Source organism: Pseudophryne corroboree, chromosome 1 (genome assembly GCF_028390025.1).
Source record: "Pseudophryne corroboree isolate aPseCor3 chromosome 1, aPseCor3.hap2, whole genome shotgun sequence".
NCBI lineage: Eukaryota > Metazoa > Chordata > Amphibia > Anura > Myobatrachidae > Pseudophryne > Pseudophryne corroboree.
The window spans coordinates 1009626805-1009647948 of NC_086444.1; positions in this window are offsets into that span (position 1 = coordinate 1009626805).

The following is a 21144-nucleotide window of genomic DNA, read 5'->3' on the forward strand; positions in this document are numbered from 1 at the left end:
TATGGCAGTATCACTGGACTGGATTTATACACCAGTACCATTGGAATTATACAGCAGGATTACTGGATTTATACACCAGTACTACTGGAATTACATGGCAGGATCACTGGAATTATATGGCAGGATCATTGGATTCATACGGCAGGATCACTGCAATTATTTGGCAGGATCACTGCACTTATACGCCAGTACCACTGGAATTATACAGCAGGATCACTGGATTTATATGGCAGAATCACTGCAAATATACAGCAGGATCACTGGATTTATACGGCAGGATCACTGCAATTATATAGCAGGATCACTGGAATTATACAGCAGGATCACTGGACTTATACGGCAGGATCACTGGACTTATACGCCAGTACAACTGGAATTGTAAGCCTGATCACTGGATTTATATGGCAGTACCGCTGGACATATATGGCAGTACCTCTGGACATATATAGCAGTATCACTGGACTGGACTTATACGCCAGTACCACTGTAATTATATGGCTGGATCACTGGATTTATATGCTAATACCAATGGAATTAAATGGCAGGATCATTGGATTTATACAGCTGGATTTATATGGCAGTATGGCTGGACATATACAGCAGTATCCATGGACTTATACGGCTGGATCACTAGATTTATACAGCAGTACTGCTGGACATATACGGCAGTATCAGTGGACATATACAACAGGATCACTGGACTTATACGCCAGTACCACTGGAATTATACGGCAGTACCGCTGGACATATATACGGCAGGATCACTGGACTTATATGGCAGGATCACTGCAATTATATGGCAGGATCACTGGATTTATATGCTAGTACCACTGAATTATACTGCAGAATCACTGGATTTATACGGCAGGATCACTGCAATTATACGGCAGGATCACTGGAAGTATACGGCAGGATCACTGGTCTTATACAGCAGGATCACTGCAATTATATGGCAGGATCACTGTAATTATACGTCAGGATCACTTGATTTATATGCCAGTCCCACTGGAATTGAACGAAAGGAGCACTGGATTTATATGGCAGTACGGCTGGACATATACGGCAGTATCAATGGACATATACAGCAGGATCACTGGATTTATACAGCATGATCACTGGATTTATACGGCAGTACCGCTGGACATATACGGCAGGAACATAGGACATATATGGCAGGATCACTGTAATTATACGGCAGTATCACTGGACTTATATGGCAGGATTACTGCAATTATATGGCAGGATCACTGGACTTATTCGCCAGTACCACTGGTATTATACGGCAGGATCACTGGATTTATATGGCAGGATCACTGCAATTATACGGCAGGATCACTGGAATTATACGGCAGGATCACTGGTCTTATATGTCAGTATTACTGGAATTATATGGCAGGATCACTGGAATTATACCGCAGGATCACTGGAATTATACCGCAGGATCACTGCAATTATACGGAAGGATCACTGGAATTATACGGCAGGATTACTGGATTTATACACCAGTACCACTGGAATTGTATGGCAGGATCACTGGATTTATAGACAGTACTGCTGGACATATATAGCAGTACTGCTGGACATATATGGCAGTATCAATGGACATATACGGCAGTATTACTGGACATATATGGCAGTATCAATGGACATATACATCAGTATTACTGGACATATACGTCAGTATCACTGGACATAAATGGCAGTATCACTGGACTGGATTTATACACCAGTACCACTGTAATTATATGGCTAGATCACTGGATTTATATGCCAGTACCACTGGAATTATATGGCAGGATCACTGGACTTAAACGGCAGGATCACTGGATTTATATGGCAGTATGGCTGGACATATACGGCAGTATCCATGGATTTATACAGCAGGATCACTGGATTTATACGGCAGTACCGCTGGACATATATGGCAGTATCAATGGACATATACAACAGGATCACTGGACTTATATGCCAGAACCACTGGAATTTTACAGCAGTACCGCTGGACAGATACAGTAGGATCACTGGACTTATACGGCAGGATCACTGCAATTATACAGCAGGATCACTGGATTTATATGCTAGTACCACTGAATTATATGGCAGGATCACTGGATTTATATGGCAGGATCACTGCAATTATACTGCAGGATCACTGGAATTATACGGCAGGATCACTGGATTTATATGGCAGGATCACTGGAATTATACCGCAGGATCACTGGAATTATACCGCAGGATCACTGCAATTATACGGAAGGATCACTGGAATTATACGGCAGGATTACTGGATTTATACACCAGTACCACTGGAATTGTATTACAGGATCACTGGATTTATAGGCAGTACCGCTGGACATATATAGCAGTACTGCTGGACATATATGGCAGTATCAATGGACATATACGGCAGTATTACTGGACATAGATGGCAGTATCAATGGACATATACATCAGTATTACTGGACATATACGTCAGTATCACTGGACATAAATGGCAGTATCACTGGACTGGATTTATACACCAGTACTAGAGATGATCGCCGGAAATTTTTCGGGTTTTGTGTTTTGGTTTTGGGTTCGGTTCCTCGGCCGTGTTTTGGGTTCGACCGCGTTTTGGCAAAACCTCACCGAATTTTTTTTGTCGGATTCGGGTGTGTTTTGGATTCGGGTGTTTTTTTCAAAAAACCCTAAAAAACAGCTTAAATCATAGAATTTGGGGGTCATTTTGATCCCAACGTATTATTAACCTCAAAAACCATAATTTACACTCATTTTCAGTCTATTCTGAATACCTCACACCTCACAATATTATTTTTAGTCCTAAAATTTGCACCGAGGTCGCTGTGTGAGTAAGATAAGCGACCCTAGTGGCCGACACAAACACCGGGCCCATCTAGGAGTGGCACTGCAGTGTCACGCAGGATGTCCCTTCCAAAAAACCCTCCCCAAACAGCACATGACGCAAAGAAAAAAAGAGGCGCAATGAGGTAGCTGACTGTGTGAGTAAGATAAGCGACCATAGTGGCCGACACAAACACCGGGCCCATCTAGGAGTGGCACTGCAGTGTCACGCAGGATGTCCCTTCCAAAAAACCCTCCCCAAACAGCACATGACGCAAAGAAAAAAAGAGGCGCAATGAGGTAGCTGACTGTGTGAGTAAGATAAGCGACCCTAGTGGCCGACACAAACACCGGGCCCATCTAGGAGTGGCACTGCAGTGTCACGCAGGATGGCCCTTCCGAAAAACCCTCCCCAAACAGCACATGACGCAAAGAAAAAAAGAGGCGCAATGAGGTAGCTGACTGTGTGAGTAAGATAAGCGACCCTAGTGGCCGACACAAACACCGGGCCCATCTAGGAGTGGCACTGCAGTGTCACGCAGGATGGCCCATCCAAAAAACCCTCCCCAAACAGCACATGACGCAAAGAAAAAAAGAGGCGCAATGAGGTAGCTGACTGTGTGAGTAAGATAAGCGACCCTAGTGGCCGACACAAACACCGGGCCCATCTAGGAGTGGCACTGCAGTGTCACGCAGGATGGCCCTTCCAAAAAACCCTTCCCAAACAGCACATGACGCAAAGAAAAATAAAAGAAAAAAGAGGTGCAAGATGGAATTGTCCTTGGGCCCTCCCACCCACCCTTATGTTGTATAAACAGGACATGCACACTTTAACCAACCCATCATTTCAGTGACAGGGTCTGCCACACAACTGTGACTGATATGACGGGTTGGTTTGGACCCCCCCCAAAAAGAAGCAATTAATCTCTCCTTGCACAAACTGGCTCTACAGAGGCAAGATGTCCACCTCATCATCATCCTCCGATATATCACCGTGTACATCCCCCTCCTCACAGATTATCAATTCGTCCCCACTGGAATCCACCATCTCAGCTCCCTGTGTACTTTGTGGAGGCAATTGCTGCTGGTCAATGTCTCCGCGGAGGAATTGATTATAATTCATTTTAATGAACATCATCTTCTCCACATTTTCTGGATGTAACCTCGTACGCCGATTGCTGACAAGGTGAGCGGCGGCACTAAACACTCTTTCGGAGTACACACTTGTGGGAGGGCAACTTAGGTAGAATAAAGCCAGTTTGTGCAAGGGCCTCCAAATTGCCTCTTTTTCCTGCCAGTATAAGTACGGACTGTGTGACGTGCCTACTTGGATGCGGTCACTCATATAATCCTCCACCATTCTTTCAATGTTGAGAGAATCATATGCAGTGACAGTAGACGACATGTCCGTAATCGTTGTCAGGTCCTTCAGTCCGGACCAGATGTCAGCATCAGCAGTCGCTCCAGACTGCCCTGCATCACCGCCAGCGGGTGGGCTCGGAATTCTGAGCCTTTTCCTCGCACCCCCAGTTGCGGGAGAATGTGAAGGAGGAGATGTTGACAGGTCGCGTTCCGCTTGATTTGACAATTTTCTCACCAGCAGGTCTTTCAACCCCAGCAGACTTGTGTCTGCCGGAAAGAGAGATCCAAGGTAGGTTTTAAATCTAGGATCGAGCACGGTGGCCAAAATGTAGTGCTCTGATTTCAACAGATTGACCACCCGTGAATCCTTGTTAAGCGAATTAAGGGCTCCATCCACAAGTCCCACATGCCTAGCGGAATCGCTCCATGTTAGCTCCTCCTTCAATGTCTCCAGCTTCTTCTGCAAAAGCCTGATGAGGGGAATGACCTGACTCAGGCTGGCAGTGTCTGAACTGACTTCACGTGTGGCAAGTTCAAAGGGCATCAGAACCTTGCACAACGTTGAAATCATTCTCCACTGCACTTGAGACAGGTGCATTCCACCTCCTATATCGTGCTCAATTGTATAGGCTTGAATGGCCTTTTGCTGCTCCTCCAACCTCTGAAGCATATAGAGGGTTGAATTCCACCTCGTTACCACTTCTTGCTTCAGATGATGGCAGGGCAGGTTCAGTAGTTTTTGGTGGTGCTCCAGTCTTCTGTACGTGGTGCCTGTACGCCGAAAGTGTCCCGCAATTCTTCTGGCCACCGACAGCATCTCTTGCACGCCCCTGTCGTTTTTTAAAAAATTCTGCACCACCAAATTCAAGGTATGTGCAAAACATGGGACGTGCTGGAATTTGCCCATATTTAATGCACACACAATATTGCTGGCGTTGTCCGATGCCACAAATCCACAGGAGAGTCCAATTGGGGTAAGCCATTCTGCGATGATCTTCCTCAGTTGCCGTAAGAGGTTTTTAGCTGTGTGCGTATTCTGGAAAGCGGTGATACAAAGCGTAGCCTGCCTAGGAAAGAGTTGGCGTTTGCGAGATGCTGCTACTGGTGCCGCCGCTGCTGTTCTTGCGGCGGGAGTCCATACATCTACCCAGTGGGCTGTCACAGTCATATAGTCCTGACCCTGCCCTGCTCCACTTGTCCACATGTCCGTGGTTAAGTGGACATTGGGTACAACTGCATTTTTTAGGACACTGGTGAGTCTTTTTCTGACGTCCGTGTACATTCTCGGTATCGCCTGCCTACAGAAGTGGAACCTAGATGGTATTTGGTAACGGGGGCACACTGCCTCAATAAATTGTCTAGTTCCCTGTGAACTAACGGCGGATACCGGACGCACGTCTAACACCAACATAGTTGTCAAGGCCTCAGTTATCCGCTTTGCAGCAGGATGACTGCTGTGATATTTCATCTTCCTCGCAAAGGACTGTTGAACAGTCAATTGCTTACTGGAAGTAGTACAAGTGGGCTTACGACTTCCCCTCTGGGATGACCATCGACTCCCAGCAGCAACAACAGCAGCGCCAGCAGCAGTAGGCGTTACACGCAAGGATGCATCGGAGGAATCCCAGGCAGGAGAGGACTCGTCAGAATTGCCAGTGACATGGCCTGCAGGACTATTGGCATTCCTGGGGAAGGAGGAAATTGACACTGAGGGAGTTGGTGGGGTGGTTTGCGTGAGCTTGGTTACAAGAGGAAGGGATTTACTGGTCAGTGGACTGCTTCCGCTGTCGCCCAAAGTTTTTGAACTTGTCACTGACTTATTATGAATGCGCTGCAGGTGACGTATAAGGGAGGATGTTCCGAGGTGGTTAACGTCCTCACCCCTACTTATTACAGCTTGACAAAGGGAACACACGGCTTGACAAATGTTGTCCGCATTTCTGGTGAAATACTTCCACACCGAAGAGCTGATTTTTTTGGTATTTTCACCAGGCATGTCAACGGCCATATTCCTCCCACGGACAACAGGTGTCTCCCCGGGTGCCTGACTTAAACAAACCACCTCACCATCAGAATCCTCCTGGTCAATTTCCTCCCCAGCGCCAGCAACACCCATATCCTCCTCATCCTGGTGTACTTCAACACTGACATCTTCAATCTGACTATCAGGAACTGGACTGCGGGTGCTCCTTCCAGCACTTGCAGGGGGCGTGCAAATGGTGGAAGGCGCATGCTCTTCACGTCCAGTGTTGGGAAGGTCAGGCATCGCAACCGACACAATTGGACTCTCCTTGTGGATTTGGGATTTCGAAGAACGCACAGTTCTTTGCGGTGCTTTTGCCAGCTTGAGTCTTTTCAGTTTTCTAGCGAGAGGCTGAGTGCTTCCATCCTCATGTGAAGCTGAACCACTAGCCATGAACATAGGCCAGGGCCTCAGCCGTTCCTTGCCACTCCGTGTGGTAAATGGCATATTGGCAAGTTTACGCTTCTCCTCCGACAATTTTATTTTAGGTTTTGGAGTCCTTTTTTTACTGATATTTGGTGTTTTGGATTTGACATGCTCTGTACTATGACATTGGGCATCGGCCTTGGCAGACGACGTTGCTGGCATTTCATCGTCTCGGCCATGACTAGTGGCAGCAGCTTCAGCACGAGGTGGAAGTGGATCTTGATCTTTCCCTAATTTTGGAACCTCAACATTTTTGTTCTCCATATTTTAATAGGCACAACTAAAAGGCACCTCAGGTAAACAATGGAGATGGATGGATACTAGTATACAATTATGGATGGACTGCCGAGTGCCGACACAGAGGTAGCTACAGCCGTGGACTATTGTACTGTACTGTGTCTGCTGCTAATATAGACTGGATGATAATGAGATGTAGTATGTATGTATAAAGAAGAAAAAAAAAAAAACCACGGGTAGGTGGTATACAATTATGGATGGACTGCCGAGTGCCGACACAGAGGTAGCTACAGCCGTGGACTACCGTACTGTGTCTGCTGCTAATATAGACTGGTTGATAATGAGATGTAGTATGTATAAAGAAGAAAGAAAAAAAAAACCACGGGTAGGTGGTATACAATTATGGACGGACTGCCGAGTGCCGACACAGAGGTAGCTACAGCCGTGGACTACCGTACTGTGTCTGCTGCTAATATAGACTGGTTGATAATGAGATGTAGTATGTATAAAGAAGAAAGAAAAAAAAAAACCACGGGTAGGTGGTATACAATTATGGACGGACTGCCCAGTGCCGACACAGAGGTAGCTACAGCCGTGGACTACCGTACTGTACTGTGTCTGCTGCTAATATAGACTGGATGATAATGAGATGTAGTATGTATAAAGAAGAAAGAAAAAAAAACCACGGGTAGGTGGTATACAATTATGGACGGACTGCCGAGTGCCGACACAGAGGTAGCTACAGCCATGGACTACCGTACTGTACTGTGTCTGCTGCTAATATAGACTGGTTGATAAAGAGATGTAGTATGTATGTATAAAGAAGAAAGAAAAAAAAACCACGGGTAGGTGGTATACAATTATGGATGGACTGCCGAGTGCCGACACAGAGGTAGCTACAGCCGTGGACTACTGTACTGTGTCTGCTGCTAATATAGACTGGTTGATAAAGAGATGTAGTATGTATGTATAAAGAAGAAAGAAAAAAAAACCACGGGTAGGTGGTATACAATTATGGACGGACTGCCGAGTGCCGACACAGAGGTAGCTACAGCCGTGGACTACCGTACTGTACTGTGTCTGCTGCTAATATAGACTGGTTGATAAAGAGATGTAGTATGTATGTATAAAGAAGAAAGAAAAAAAAACCACGGGTAGGTGGTATACAATTATGGATGGACTGCCGAGTGCCGACACAGAGGTAGCTACAGCCGTGGACTACTGTACTGTGTCTGCTGCTAATATAGACTGGTTGATAAAGAGATGTAGTATGTATGTATAAAGAAGAAAGAAAAAAAAACCACGGGTAGGTGGTATACAATTATGGACGGACTGCCGAGTGCCGACACAGAGGTAGCTACAGCCGTGGACTACCGTACTGTACTGTGTCTGCTGCTAATATAGACTGGTTGATAAAGAGATGTAGTATGTATGTATAAAGAAGAAAGAAAAAAAAACCACGGGTAGGTGGTATACAATTATGGATGGACTGCCGAGTGCCGACACAGAGGTAGCTACAGCCGTGGACTACTGTACTGTGTCTGCTGCTAATATAGACTGGTTGATAAAGAGATGTAGTATGTATGTATAAAGAAGAAAGAAAAAAAAACCACGGGTAGGTGGTATACAATTATGGACGGACTGCCGAGTGCCGACACAGAGGTAGCTACAGCCGTGGACTACCGTACTGTACTGTGTCTGCTGCTAATATAGACTGGTTGATAAAGAGATGTAGTATGTATGTATAAAGAAGAAAGAAAAAAAAACCACGGGTAGGTGGTATACAATTATGGATGGACTGCCGAGTGCCGACACAGAGGTAGCTACAGCCGTGGACTACTGTACTGTGTCTGCTGCTAATATAGACTGGTTGATAAAGAGATGTAGTATGTATGTATAAAGAAGAAAGAAAAAAAAACCACGGGTAGGTGGTATACAATTATGGACGGACTGCCGAGTGCCGACACAGAGGTAGCTACAGCCGTGGACTACCGTACTGTACTGTGTCTGCTGCTAATATAGACTGGTTGATAAAGAGATGTAGTATGTATGTATAAAGAAGAAAGAAAAAAAAACCACGGGTAGGTGGTATACAATTATGGATGGACTGCCGAGTGCCGACACAGAGGTAGCTACAGCCGTGGACTACTGTACTGTGTCTGCTGCTAATATAGACTGGTTGATAAAGAGATGCAGTATGTATGTATAAAGAAGAAAGAAAAAAAAACCACGGGTAGGTGGTATACAATTATGGATGGACTGCCGAGTGCCGACACAGAGGTAGCTACAGCCGTGAACTACCGTACTGTGTCTGCTGCGACTGGATGATAAATAATGATATAAAAAATATATATATATCACTACTGCAGCCGGACAGGTATATATTATATAATGACGGACCTGCTGGACACTGTCTGTCAGCAGAATGAGTTTTTTATAGAATAAAAAAAAAAAACACCACACAAGTCACACGACGAGTGTTTAACTTTTTCAGGCAATCACAATATAGTATACTACTAACTATACTGGTGGTCAGTGTGGTCAGGTCACTGGTCAGTCACACTGGCAGTGGCACTCCTGCAGCAAAAGTGTGCACTGTTTAATTTTAATAATATGTACTCCTGGCTCCTGCTATAACCTATAACTGGCACTGCTCCCCAGTCTCCCCCACAATTATAAGCTGTGTGAGCACAGTCAGATATATACATAGATGATGCAGCACACTGGGCTGAGCAGTGCACACAGATATGGTATGTGACTGAGTCACTGTGTATCGTTTTTTTCAGGCAGAGAACGGATTATATTAAATAAAACTGCACTGTCTGGTGGTCACTGTGGTCAGTCACTACTAAACTCTGCACTCTCTACAGTACTCCTAAGCTCCAGTAAATCAAGTGTCTCTGTCTCAAATCAATCTCACTCTCTCTCTTCTAATCAAAATGGAGAGGACGCCAGCCACGTCCTCTCCCTATCAATCTCAATGCACGTGTGAAAATGGCGGCGACGCGCGGCTCCTTATATAGAATCCGAGTCTCGCGAGAATCCGACAGCGTCATGATGACGTTCGGGCGCGCTCGGGTTAACCGAGCAAGGCGGGAAGATCCGAGTCGCTCGGACCCGTGAAAAAAAACATGAAGTTCGGGCGGGTTCGGATTCCGAGGAACCGAACCCGCTCATCTCTAACCAGTACCACTGTAATTATATGGCTAGATCACTGGATTTATATGCCAGTACCACTGGAATTATATGGCAGGATCACTGGACTTATACGGCAGGATCACTGGATTTATATGGCAGTATGGCTGGACATATACGGCAGTATCCATGGATTTATACAGCAGGATCATTGGATTTATACGGCAGTACCGCTGGACATATATGGCAGTATCAATGGACATATACAACAGGATCACTGGACTTATATGCCAGAACCACTGGAATTTTACAGCAGTACCGCTGGACAGATACAGTAGGATCACTGGACTTATACGGCAGGATCACTGCAATTATACAGCAGGATCACTGGATTTATATGCTAGTACCACTGAATTATATGGCAGGATCACTGGATTTATATGGCAGGATCACTGCAATTATACTGCAGGATCACTGGAATTATACGGCAGGATCACTGGATTTATATGGCAGGATCACTGCAATTATACGGCAGGATCACTGGAATTATATGTCAGGATCACTTGATTTATATGCCAGTACCACTGGAATTGAATGGCAGAATCACTGGATTTATACGACAGTGGCTCTGGATATATACGACAGTACTGCTGGACATACACCGCAGTATCAGTGGACATATATGGCACTATTAATGGACATATATGGCAGTATTACTGGACTGGACTTATACGCTAGTACCACTGTAATTATAAGGCTGGATCACTGGACTTATACACCAGTACCATTAGAATTATACGGCAGGATAACTGGAATTATACAGCAGGATCACTGGATTTATACGGCAGGATCACTGGATTTATACGGCAGGATCACTGGATTTATACGGCAGTAGCGCTGGACATATGCGGCAGTAACAATGGACATATACGGCAGGATCACTGGAATTATACGGCAGTATCACTGGACTTATACGGCAGGATCACTGCAATTATAATGCTGAATCACTGGATTTATACACCAGTACCATTGGAATTATACGGCAGGATCACTGGAATTATAAAGCAGGATCACTGGATTTATATGGCAGGATCACTGGATTTATACGGCAGTACCGCTGGACATATGCGGCAGTAACAATGGACATATACGGCAGTATCACTGAAATTATATAGCAGTATCACTGGATTTATACGGCAGGATCATTGGAATTATACGGCAGGACAACTGGATTTATACGCCAGTTCCAATGGAATTGTATGGCAGGATCACTGGATTTATAGGCAGTACCGCTGGACATATATGGCAGTACTGCTGGACGTATATGTCAGTATCAATTGACATATACAGCAGTATTACTAGACATATATGGCAGTATCACTGGACTAGACTTATACGCCAGTACCACTGAAATTATATGGCACGAGCACTGCATTTATACGGCAGGATCACTGCAATTATAAGGCTGGATCACTGGACTTATACACCAGTACCATTGGAATTATACGGCAGGATCACTGGAATTATAGAGTAGGATCACTGGACTTATACGGCAGGATCACTGGATTTATACGGCAGTACCGCTGGACATATGCGGCAGTAACAATGGAGATATACGGCAGGATCACTGTAATTATACGGCAGTATCACTGGATTTATACTGCAGGATCACTGGAGTTATACGGCAGGATCACTGGAATTATACGGCAGGATCACTGGAATTATATGGCAGGATCACTGGATTTATACGCCAGTACAAATGGAATTGTATGGCAGGATCACTGGATTTTTAGGCAGTACCGCTGGACATATATGGCAGTACTGCTGGACATATATGGCAGTATCAATGGACATATACGGCAGTATTGCTGGACATATATGGCAGTATCACTGGACTAGATTTATATGCCAGTACCACTGTAATTATGCGGCTTATTTACTGGATTTATACGGCAGTACCACTGAAATTATATGGCAGGATCACTGGATTTATATGCCAGTACCACTGGTTTTGTATGGCAGGATCACTGGATTTATACGGCAGTACCACTGGTCATATACAGCAGTACTGCTGGACATATATTGCAGTATCAATGGACATATACGGCAGTATCACTGGACATATATGACAGTATCACTGGACTGGACTTATACGCCAGTACCACTGTAATTGTACGGCTGGTTTACTTGACTTGAAATTATATGGCAGGAGCACTGGATTTATATGGCAGTATGGCTGGACATACACGGCAGTATCAATGGACATATATACGGCAGGATCACAGGATTTATACGTCAGTACCACTGGAATTATACGGCAGTACCACTGGACATATATGGCAGAATCACTTTATTTATACGGCAGGATCACTGCAATTATATGACAGGATCACTGAATTTATATGCTAGTACCACTGAATTATACGGCAGCATCACTGGATTTATACGGCAGGATCACTGAGATTATACGACAGGATCACTGGAATTATATGGTAGGATCCCTGCAATTATACAGCAGGATCACTGTAATTATAAGGCAGGATCACTTGATTTATATGCCAGTACCAGGGGAATTGTACGGTAGGATCACTGGATTTATACGGCAGTACCGCTGGATTTACACGGCAGGATCACTGGAATTATACGGCAGGATCACTGGATTTATACGACAGGATCACTGCAATTATATGGCAGGATCACTGGAATTATACAGCAGGATCACTGGATTTATATGACAGGATCTCTGCAATTATACGCCAGTACCACTGGAATTATAGTGCAGGATCACTGGATTTATATGGAAGTACCGATGGACATATACGACAGTACTGCTGGACATATACGGCAGTATCACTGGATTTATACGGCAGTATCACTGGATTTATACGGCAGTACCAATGGATTTATATGCCAGTACTACTGGAATTATATGGCAGGATCACTGGATTTATACAGCAGTACTGCTGGACATATACAGCAGTACTGCTGGACATATATGGCAGTATCAATGGACATATACGGCAGTATCACTGGACATATATGACAGTATCACTGGACCGGACTTATACGCCAGTATCACTGTAATTATACGGCTGGTTTACTTAACTTATACGCCAGTACCACTGAAATTATATGGCAGGAGCACTGGATTTATATGGCAGTATGGCCGGACATATACGGCAGTATCAATGGACATATACAGCAGGATCACTGGATTTATACAGCATGATCACTGGTTTTATACGGCAGTACCGCTGGACATATACGGCAGTATCAATGAACATATATACGGCAGTATCACATGATTTATACATCAGTACCACTGGAATTATACGGCAGTACCGCTGGACATATATAGCAAAATCACTTTACTTATACGGCAGGATCACTGCAATTATATGGCAGGATCACTGGATTTATATGCTAGTACCACTGAATTATACGGCAGGATCACTGGATTTATACGGCAGGATCACTGAAATTATACGACAGGATCACTGGAATTATACAGCAGGATCACTGCAATTATACAGCAGGATCACTGTAATTATACTGCAGGATCACTTGATTTATATGCCAGTACCACTGGAATTGTACGGCAGGATCACTGGATTTATACGGCAGTACCGCTGGAATTACATGGCAGGATCACTGGAAGTTTACGGCAGGATCACTGGATTTATACGACAGGATCACTGCAATTATATGGCAGGATCACTGGAATTATACAGCAGGATCACTGGATTTATACGCCAGTACCACTGGAATTATACTGCAGGATAACTGGATTTATACGGAAGTACCAATGGACATATACAGCAGTACCGCTGGACATATACGGCAGTATCACTGGATTTATATGGCAGTACCAATGGATTTATATGCCAGTACCACTGGAAATATACGGCAGAATCACTGGATTTATATGGAAGGATCACTGCAATTATATGACAGGATTACTTGATTTATACACCAGTATTACTGGAATTGTATGGCAGGATCACTGGATTTATAGGCAGTACCGCTAGACATATATGGCAGTACTGCTGGACATATATGGCAGTATCAATGGACATATACGGCAGTATTACTGGACATAGATGGCAGTATCAATGGACTTATACATCAGTATTACTGGACATATATGTCAGTATCACTGGACATATATGTCAGAATCACTGGACATAAATGGCAGTATCACTGGACTGAACTTATACACCAGTGCCACTGTAATTATACGGGTGGATCACTGGATTTATATGCCAGTACCACTGGAATTATATGGCAGGATCACTGGATTTATACGGCAGGATCACTGGATTTATATGGCAGTATGGCTGGACATATATGGCAGTATCCATGGATTTACACGGCAGGATCACTGGATTTATACGGCAGGATCACTGGATTTATATGGCAGTATGGCTGGACATATACGGCAGTATCCATGGATTTACACGGCAGGATCACTGGATTTATACGGCAGTACCGCTGGACATATATGGCAGTATCAATGGACATATATGACAGGATTACTGGATTTATATGCCAGTACCACTGGAATTTTACGGCAGTACCGCTGGACATATACAGTAGGATCACTGGACATATACGGCAGGATCACTGCAATTATACGGCAGGATCACTGGAATTATATGATAGTACCACTGAATTATACGGCAGGATCACTGGATTTATATGGCAGGATCACTGCAATTATACTGCAGGATCACTGGAATTATACGGCAGGATAACTGGATTTATATGGCAGGATCACTGCATTTATACGGCAGGATCACTGGAATTATACGTCAGGATCACTTGATTTATATGTCAGTACCACTGGAATTGAATGGCAGGATCACTGGAATTATACGGCAGGATCACTGGATTTATATGACAGGATAACTGCAATTATATGGCAGGATCACTGGAATTATACAGCAGGATCACTGGATTTATACGGCAGTACCACTGGAATTATACTGCAGGATAACTGGATTTATACGGAAGTACCAATGGACATATACGGCAGTACCGCTGGACATATACGGCAGTATCACTGGATTTATATGGCAGTACCAATAGATTTATATGCCAGTACCCTGGAATTATACGGCAGAATCACTGGATTTATATGGAAGGATCACTGCAATTATACGGCAAGATTACTTGATTTATACACCAGTATCACTGGAATTGTATGGCAGGATCACTGGATTTATAGGCAGTACCGCTGGACATATATGGCAGTACTGCTGGACATATATGGCAGTATCAATGGACATATACGGCAGTATTACTGGACATAGATGGCAGTATCAATGGACATATACGTCAGTATTACTGGATATATATGTCAGTATCACTGGACATAAATGGCAGTATCACTGGACTGAACTTATACACCAGTACCACTGTAATTATACGGGTGGATCACTGGATTTATATGCCGTTACCACTGGAATTATATGGCAGGATCACTGGACTTATACGGCAGGATCACTGGATTTATATGGCAGTATGGCTGGACATATACGGCAGTATACATGGATTTACACGGCAGGATCACTGGATTTATACGGCAGTACCGCTGGACATATATGGCAGTATCAATAGACATATACAGTAGGATCACTGGACATATACGGCAGGATCACTGCAATTATACGGCAGGATCACTGGAATTATATGATAGTACCACTGAATTATACGGCAGGATCACTGGATTTATATGGCAGGATCACTGCAATTATACTGCAGGATCACTGGAATTATACGGCAGGATCACTGGATTTATATGGCAGGATCACTGCAATTATACGTCAGGATCACTGGAACTATACGTCAGGATCACTTGATTTATCTGTCAGTACCACTGGAATTGAATGGCAGGATCACTGGATTTATACGGCAGTAGCTCTGGATATATACGACAGTACCGCTGGACATATACCGCAGTATCAGTGGACATATATGGCACTATCAATGGACATATATGGCAGTATTACTGGACTGGACTTATACGCCAGTACCACTGTAATTATAAGGCTGGATCACTGGACTTATACACCAGTACCATTAGAATTATACGGCAGGATCACTGGAATTATACAGCAGGATCACTGGACTTATACGGCAGGATCACTGGAATTATACGGCAGTAGCGCTGGACATATGCGGCAGTAACAATGGACATATACGGCAGGATCACTGGAATTATACGGCAGTATCACTGGACTTATACGGCAGGATCAGTGCAATTATAAGGCTGGATCACTGGACTTATACACCAGTACCATTGGAATTATACGGCAGGATCACTGGAATTATTAAGCAGGATCACTGGATTTATATGGCAGGATCACTGGATTTATACGGCAGTACCGCTGGACATATGCGGCAGTAACAATGGACATATACGGCAGTATCACTGAAATTATATGGCAGTATCACTGGATTTATACAGCAGGATCATTGGAATTATACGGCAGGACAACTGGATTTATACGCCAGTTCCAATGGAATTGTATGGCAGGATCACTGGATTTATAGGCAGTACCGCTGGACATTTATGGCAGTACTGCTGGACATATATGGCAGTATCAATTGACATATACGGCAGTATTACTGGACATATATGGCAGTATCACTGGACTAGACTTCTACGCCAGTACCACTGTAATTATACGGCTGGTCTACTTGACTTATACGCCAGTACCACTGAAATTATATGGCAGGAGCACTGGATTTATATGGCAGTACGGCTGGACATATACGGCAGTATCAATGGACATATACAGCAGGATCTCTGGATTTATACAGCATGATCACTGTATTCATACGGCAGTACTGCTGGACATATATGGCAGTATCAATGGACATATATACGGCAGGATCACAGGATTTATACGTCAGTACCACTGGAATTATACGGTAGTACCGCTGGACATATATTGCAGAATCACTTTACTTATACGGCAGGATCACTGCAATTATATGTCAGGATCACTGGATTAATATGCTAGTACCACTGAATTATACGGCAGGATCACTGGATTTATATGGCAGGATCAATGAAATTATATGACAGGATCACTGGAATTATACGGCAGGATCACTGCAATTATACAGCAGGATCACTGTAATTATACGGCAGGATCACTTGATTTATATGCCAGTACCACTGGAATTACACGGCAGGATCACTGGAATTATGCGGCAGGATAACTGGATTTATACGACAGGATCACTGCAATTATATGGCAGGATCACTGGAATTATACAGCAGGATCACTGGATTTATACGCCAGTACCACTGGAATTATACTGCAGGATTACTGGATTTATACGGAAGTACCGATGGACATATATGGCAGTTCTGCAGGACATATACGGCAGTATCACTGGATTTATACGGCAGTACCAATGGATTTATATGCCAGTACCACTGGAATTATACGGCAGGATCACTGGATTTTTACAGCAGTACCGCTGGACATATACAGCAGTTCTGCTGGACATATACGGCAGTATCAATGGACATATATGGCAGTATCACTGGACATATATGACAGTATCACTGGACTGGACTTATACGCCAGTACCACTGTAATTATACGGCTGGTTTACTTGACATATACGCCAGTACCACTGAAATTATATGGCAGGAGCACTGGATTTATATGGCAGTACGGCTGGACATATACGGCAGTATCAATGGACATACACAGCAGGATCACTGGACTTATACAGCATGATCACTGGATTTATACGGCAGTACCGCTGGACATATACGGCAGTATCAATGGACATATATACAGCAGGATCACAGGATTTATACGTTAGTACCACTGGAATTATACAGCAGTACCGCTGGACATATATGGCAGAATCACTTTACTTATACGGCAGGATCACTGCAATTATATGGCAGGATCACTGGATTTATATGCTAGTGCCACTGAATTATACGGAAAGGATCACTGGATTTATATGGCAGGATCACTGAAATTATATGACAGGATCACTGCAATTATACGGCAGGATCACTGCAATTATACAGCAGGATTATTGTAATTATACGGCAGGATCACTTGATTTATATGCCAGTACCACTGGAATTGTACGGCAGGATCACTGGATTTATACGTCAGTAATGCTGGAATTACACGGCAGGATCACTGGAATTATACGGCAGGATCACTGGATTTATATGACAGGATCACTGCAATTATATGGCAGGATCACTGGACTTATACAGCAGGATCACTGGATTTATACGCCAGTACCACTGGAATTATACTGCAGGATCACTGGATTTATACGGAAGTACCGATGGAGATATACGGCAGTACCGCTGGACATATAAAGCAGAATCACTGGATTTATACGGCAGTACCAATGGATTTATATGCCAGTACCACTGGAATTATACGGCAGGATCACTGGATTTATACGGCAGTACCGCTGGACATATACAGCAGTACTGCTGGACATATATGGCAGTATCAATGGACATATACGGCGGTATCACTGGACATATATGACAGTATCACTGGACTGGACTTATACGCCAGTACCACTGAAATTATATGGCAGGAGCACTGGATTTATATGGCAGTACGGCTGGACATATACGGCAGTATCAAGGGACATATACAGCAGGATCACTGGACTTATACAGCATGATCACTGGATTTATACGGCAGTACCGCTGGACATATACGGCAGTTTTAATGGACATATATACGGCAGGATCACAGGATTTATACATCAGTACCACTGGAATTATACGGCAGTACCGCTGGACATATATGGCAGAATCACTTTACTTATATGGCAGGAATACTGGATTTATATGCTAGTGCCACTGAATTATACGGCAGGATCACTGGATTTATACGGCAGGATCACTGAAATTATACATTAGTATCACTGCAATTATACGGCAGGATCACTGCAATTATACAGCAGGATCATTGTAATTATACGGCAGGATCACTTGATTTATATGCCAGTACCAATGGAATTGTACGGCAGGATCACTGGATTTATACGGCAGTAATGTTGGAATTACACGGTAGGATCACTGGAATTATACGGCAGGATCACTGGATTTATACGACAGGATCACTGCAATTATATGGCAGGATCACTGGAATTATATAGCAGGATCACTGGACTTATACGCCAGTACCACTGGAATTATACTGCAGGATCACTGGATTTATACGGAAGTACCGATGGAGATATACGGCAGTACCGCTGGACATATACAGCAAAATCACTGGATTTATACGGCAGTACCAATGGATTTATATGCCAGTACCACTGGAATTATACGTCAGAATCACTGGATTTATATGGAAGGATCACTGCAATTATACGGCAGGATCATTGGAAATTATACGGCAGGATCACTGGTCTTATACGCCAGTACCACTGGAATTATACGGCAGGATCACTGGAATTATACTGCAGGATCCCTGGACTTATACGGCAGGATCAATGCAATTATACAGCAGGATCACTGGAATTATACGTCAGGATCACTGGACTTATACGCCAGTACCACTGGAATTGTATGGCAGGATCACATAATTTTTACGGCAGTACCGCTGGACATATATGGCAGTATCAATGGACAGATACGGCAGTATCACTGGACATATATGGCAGTATCACTAGACTGGACTTATACGCCAGTACCACTGTAATCATACGGCTGGATCACTGGACTTATATGCAAGTACCACTGGAATTTTACGGCAGGATAACAGCATTTATATGGCAGTACGGCTGGACATATGCGACAGAATCAATGGACATATACGACAGTATCACTGGACATATACGGCAGTATCACTGGACTGGACTTATACGGCAGGATCACTGGATTTATATGGCAGTACAGGTGGACATATGCGGCAGAATCAATGGATATATACGACAGTATCACTGGACATATACGGCAGTATCACTGGACTGGACTTATACGCCAGTACCACTGTAACTATACGGCAGAATCACTGGACTTATACGGCAGGATCACTGTAATTATACGGCAGGATTACTGGATTTATATGGCAGTACAGGTGGACATATGCGGCAGTACCGCTGGACATATACGCCAGTATCACTGGACATATACGGCAGTATCACTGGACATATACAGCAGTTTCACTGGACTAGATAAATACACCAGTACCACCATAATTATACAGCAGGATAACTGGAATTATACAGCAGGATCACTGGATTTATACGGTAGGATCACTGAAATTATACGGCAGGATCACTGGAATTATACGGCAGGATCACTGGAATTATATGGCAGGATCGCTGGATTTATACAGCTGTACTGCTGGACATATACGGCTGTATCAATGGACATATATGGCAGGATCACTGGACATATATGTCTGTACCACTGGACATATACGGCAGGCTGGCAGCACAGGGACACCACCACTGGACTGATGCAGGACAACACAGCACCACTGCAATGGACTGGACATATGGCCGCAGAGGACACCACCACTGTGACTGAACTGATGCAGCACAAGACACCACCACTGGACTGATGCAGCACAACACAGCACCACTGGACTGTACTTATACAGCAGCACTGGACATATGGCAGCAGAGGACACAACCACTGTGACTGGACAGATGCAGCACAAGGTATGGACACTGAGGACACTGAGGATGGAGACACATCCTCTGTCTACACTCTCCAATGCCGGAGTAAAAATGGCGGTGACTCACGGCTGTTTATATTGAATCCAAACCTCGTGAGAATCCGACAGCGGGATGATGACGTTTTGCCTCGTTCTGGTTTCCGAGTCAGGTGGGAAAACCTGAGCCTGACTCGAATCCGGGATCATGAAGTCCAGTAGGGTTCGGTTCTCTGAGAACCGAACCCTACTCATCTCTAGATACAATACTGACTTCAGTCTGGAAAGTACAATAATGCACAGATAACAAGGTTTACTTATATAATTAGATGAACAAGGCATGTTTATAGATATTTATATTTTTGCAGTAGTTATTTCAGTTTCGCCCACCTAAAATCTGCATATTTTTACTCTTAAACTGAAATCATAGAATTGAAAATT